We start from the raw sequence: 5,390 nt of genomic DNA, 5'->3' as shown, positions 1-5,390 counted from the left end.
GAGAGAGAGAGAGAGAGAGAGAGAGAGAGAGAGAGAGAAAGAGAGAGAGAATTCAAAATAAAGTGGGAGGAGGATCGCAGTTCCAATCTAGGTCACGGTTACCGTCAGATTTATTGGCTGATATTTTCGACGGTAACGCAGTGTGGATCACCAAAACGTAGTATTTCATTGAACGTGTCTACCGTCAGATTCTTTTGACGATAACTCCGACGCTAATGTTTGGTGGTTTTCCTCCAAAAGTTACCGGCGGTTTTACCGTCGAAAGTGACTATCTGTCGGTAATTATTTGACATGACAAATTCCTCATCAAATCCGTCGTTAAATCTGATACTAAATTCGAATGCAATCATCGCCACTAAATTTGATGGTTCTCGGTGTTTTTTTTGTAGTGAAAAATGACATAGGAACTACTATGGTACTCTGGAGATCTATCTGAAAAACTACTATAGAAAAATTTGAATCTCGAGAACCATTTCAAATAATTACATAAATATCAGGGACTAATATGGAGATTTGTTCCCATTAATAAGATACAACCGAATAAAAATGATAAGATCAGATTCTAGCAATAATGGCTCATTTTCTAACGTTCATTTTTTTAAATCAAATCAATTTTAAAATAAAAATTATTTCTATACCAAAATTCACTATTTAAATTAGCTACCATATATTTGTATATAAATATATCTGTAATTTAATTCATTTTTAATGTCTATTTTGTATTTTAATTTTATATTTTATACCGATAGTTGATTTTGATGGCTGATTTGGATGTATGCCTAATGTAACACCCACTCTATCAGAAATCATGCTTCCGGCTGCGCTACTCTGATAGCAAGAAGTATTACGACTACTTTACATACTAAATATTAAAATATGAGCCTGTGATTCGACACTATATCACTGATTTCTTTTAATACCGAAAATAAATACTTTATCTTAAGAAAAATACAAGCAGGCATAGATTCGTATACAAAACTCCTTACATAATATCTCATAATATAATATACATATAAAACATACAACTCCTATCCCTCTTACAAACTTGTAATAACAAAGACGAGGGAAGAAAATAATCTAATTAACACAACAACATATAAACCAAAAGCAGTACAACTCTTCTTAATGCTTCTTCATCCGGTTCCTGAAAAGGTAAAGCTGTAGGGGGGTGAGAACCTAACCACACGGTCTCACCACGAAGTTTCAAAGTTGTCATAAGAAGATATTTAATAAGAAAACTGTTTTCAAACTCAGTGATTATCGTAGCCTTATAGATCTTTTAAAAACCTATAGGTAATCGTTCAAAACCTTTTCAAAGAAACAATGTTTAATCAATCAGAAATCCGAAACATTTCCTTTCTTATAAGAAAATATCAATCAGAAACCAACCACGCAATCAAACAACACAATCATTAATTCAGCACCAAAGTTCATTCTCAAATGTAGCACGCCAGGACAAACACAGGCAAGACAGACAAGAAAAGCACAAGTAGGTAGCAGTTACAGCAAATAGTTCAAGTAGCAGTTAAGAACAGTTTAGCAATTAGGCAAACCAAAACAAGTTCAAACCCAAGCAAAGCATACAAATGCATATGATGCATGCCTGTCCTATGGCTGATGAGGCTCATCTGTCGATTATCTAGCCAACCCGACAAGTCTGAATTGTCCTTAGACTGTCCCCCGACGTGCATCCCCAAGAGTCTATGCATAGATTTTTCTCAAATAATCAATATTGCTCAATGGGAGTAACATTCCCGGGAATTTATATAGTGCCCGGTCACACTTACGTCGTAGGGTCAACAGAGTATCGAGTTTTCAACCTGGTACACGTGGTGGCAAGCCACGGCACTTAATCCAGGGAACCTCGTATCTCAGATATTTTAAATTCATAAGCCATATGAATAATTCAAAGATCATATCTCAACATTCTCAACATGATAATCATTCATCAATCCAAATCTCATTTCCAAATTCATTCAAAAACCATATTTCAAAGAAAATCCTCATCAATCTTCATCATCCTTCTTTCTATCCCGTTCATTAACAATCCCTATTCAAAACACAATTCTTTCTTTGATAAATAAATCAATCTTAAAACATATAATGTTTAAAGACAAATCTTTCTGATTAGTTACTTCAAATAAAATTTCCAATTTTTATAAAATTTTGGCAGCATCTCCTCTAAAACTTGGACATTGCCACCCTTTTCGGGTCCTAACCAAACCAAACCAAACCAAACACCTGTTACTCAGTCAAATCACTTCCAATAACCATTATCACAACACTCAATCCAAGGAAATTGCAAAATCCAGAATTCAATTAACCAATCCTATAAATCACAATTTAAATCGACTTCAACCAACAGCATCAATTAATAGTTAAGAATTCTCAGTCTTCTCAAACAGTTTCAAACCAAACCATTCCTCAAACACTTTTCAAATCATTTCCAAAATAGCAAATCATTCTCAATAAATAACCCGTTTTCAAATATCAAGTCCTTTCCAAATTTATTTTAAAATTAAATTTCGATATCAAATCGGGTTTAATATCAAATCAAATTTCAATATTAAATCTTTTCTAATAATTCAAGGAAAACCACTTTAACAACATCAATCAACTAATCCAAATATCCAACTTTCTCAATCGATCAGTTTATCAATCAAACTAATAATCTCATTCAACCAAAACAACTCAATTCAATTCATAAGATTCACGAAATCACAAAAATGTATTTTACGCGTTAATATCGATTTATAACAACCCTGTAATGTAAAATAGATTTAAGAAAAACCCTACCTCAAAGTCGAAACTCGCAAAACCAAAATGCGTCAAAAACCCCTTCTCCTCGGCCAGCGACAGCAGCAGCCGTAATCTCAGCTTTATCCACTATCCGTAGCAACAACTGCAACTCTAAGCGCGACACACAACAACTGGAACTCGAACCTACGTTACCAACATCTCAGAATCTTTATCAAGTTCATAACAAAACAGACATACACTAGCGGTGAAGGTTTTGAAAAAGGTATGCTTACTTAACAAAGGAGAAACATGGAGACGAAGCAATGGCAGTAATTCCAAACTGTCCCCACAGCGGCTTCGGTGATGGTGGAAAACCTCAGTGACAGCTGCAATAACATCGCAGTGATAACCATATCCCTAGAAATTGAAAGGATGGGAATCGAAAGCAAGAATACTCTTTGCCAATGGCAATGGCGGCAGCTAAGAACTCCGACAATGGCTGCGGCAGCTCAGAAGTGACTCTGTCGGTTCAAAGCTTACAAGTTCAAGAGCAAGAGAATCAAAACCAGAAGAAGAAGGTTGGTGCTATCTTCGACTCTGATGGCGGTGCATGACTCACCGGCAACCGTGGCGGCAACGGCAAGGATAGTGGCTCCTCTGGCTGGCACGGTTCTGTCTCCCTCTCTCCCTCGCGTCGTTCTTTTCTGCACGGTGGAATCCAACAGGGACTGGCAGCGATGAAGACCCCTTCTCCGGCGTCACTCTCGCTTGTTTTCCCCTTTTCTGGCGACGGCGACGACTTCCAACAACAGCAGCAGCAGCAAATTGACGGCGGTTGAGGCACGGCAGCGACGGCTCAACCCTTCTCTGTGACGGTCCTGCCCTCCAACAGCAGCAATGGATGCAAACTCCCCCTCTCTTCCCGATCACCCTCTTCGTGGCAACCTAGCGACAGCGACCATGGAGGATGGAAGACAAAGCAACTCGGCAATGAAGATGCTTCCAGCGGCGGTGATAAACCCATATTTCATGAGTTCTTTTGTGCTTAATTAGAGTGATTTATTCAACTCTTCACCTACTTATTCACATTAATTGCATGGTTTTACTTTTCCTTCCTTATTATGTCATATTGTGAAAAACATGTTTCCTAAGCTTTAAAATCAATTAATTTAATTACCTTTATTTCCATTCGATGCCGTGATTAGTGTGTTGAGTAGTTTCAGATTTTCTAAGGCAGAATGACTTAAAGGATGAAAAAGAAAACATACTAAAATGGAAGGAGGAAGCAAAACGGAGCTTTAAGGAAACTGGTATCCACGTGATCGCATGGATGACGCGATTGCGTGCCAAGCACGAATCAGTAGCGACGCGGCCGCATGACTGACGCGACTGCGCGCCTTAAGCAGAACGCATATGACGCGGTCGCATGACTGACGCGACCGTGTGGCAAGGAAAGGCTCCAAATGACGTGACCGCGTGACCCACGTGGACCCGTGACAGGGGTCACGTATCAGAATTTACAGACTGCGCCCCCAGCGAATTCTGAAGCCCTTTTTGGCCCAAATCCAAGTACAGACAGCATAGACCAGAGGTTATAAAGTGTGGGAATGCATCCATTCAGGGAGGAGCTCGCATATTTTACTTTTCAATGATTTAGATTTAGTTGAGAGGGAGATCTTCTCTCTCTCTCTTTTAGGATTTAGGGTTTCTTCTTGTTTTAAGAGTAACTCTGAATCCCAGGTTTAATGTTCTTTTATTTTTAGTTTTATTTATTCCAACATTTGAATTGATTATTATAATTTGATTTATGAATTATTCCATGTCACAGACAGTTATTTGAATTAATGATATTTGAGGTATTTTCATTTTATGATTGTTCTCTTTGATTTAAGTTATCATTGCTTCCCATCTAAGGACGTCTTTATTATTTCAGCAATTTTACTTTTTCCCCTTTTGGTTCTGGTTAAGGATTCAGTAACTCAACAGTTATTAAACTCAACATAATTGATAATCCTTATCTTGCTAATTGAGCTGAACTTAAGTAATTCCAACCTTTTCTTAGGAAATAAATAGGATTCAAAGGCCAGATTAATTAGTCCATTGACTTTCCTTTGCCCTAGTAAAGGTTGACCAAGTGGAGTTTAGATTCAACTTTCATTATAGTTGAGAGAGATAACTAAGTTGAACCTCTAATTTTCTTATCTTGCCAAAAGTTGTTTTATAGTTATTATTTATTTTTAATTGCCATTTAATTCACTCGTCATTTAAATTACTTGCTTCTCACCTTCTAAACTCCGATTACAACCTTTATAATCAATAATAAGAACATACTTTCTCGCAGTTCCTTGAGAAGACGACCCGAGGTTTGAATACTCGGTTAACAATTTTTAAGGGGTTTGTTACTTGTGACACCCAAAACGTTTGTATGAAAGGACTTTTGAAGGTTTAGAAACTATACTTGTAACGAGGATTTATCCGCAAATTTCTAGATCACGCAAAAGTTCTCTCATCAGGCGGCGTGCAGTTCTGACGGCGACAGAAGCACGAACGGCGGCGGAGCAGCGACGTGGTGCGGCGGTGATGACTGGATGTGGTACCCCTTCTTCCCCTGCTCTCCCGTTCTCCCCTCTCTACCCTCTCTCTCTATTTCT

General features: G+C 38.0%; 1 long non-coding RNA gene across 1 annotated transcript; it reads right to left on the bottom strand.

Moving 5' to 3' along the window:
• On the bottom strand, positions 1,098 to 3,187 carry LOC110267757. Its single transcript, XR_002355658.1, has 3 exons — positions 3,033 to 3,187; positions 2,797 to 2,943; positions 1,098 to 1,144 (listed from the first exon to the last, which is right to left on the bottom strand). It is a non-coding gene; the product is annotated as an uncharacterized LOC110267757 (long non-coding RNA).

The sequence above is a fragment of the Arachis ipaensis genome, chromosome B10 (assembly GCF_000816755.2).
Source record: "Arachis ipaensis cultivar K30076 chromosome B10, Araip1.1, whole genome shotgun sequence".
Lineage (NCBI taxonomy): Eukaryota > Viridiplantae > Streptophyta > Magnoliopsida > Fabales > Fabaceae > Arachis > Arachis ipaensis.
The sequence above is the reverse complement of the archived record's forward strand: the minus strand, read 5'-3'. Positions and strand labels throughout refer to the sequence as shown.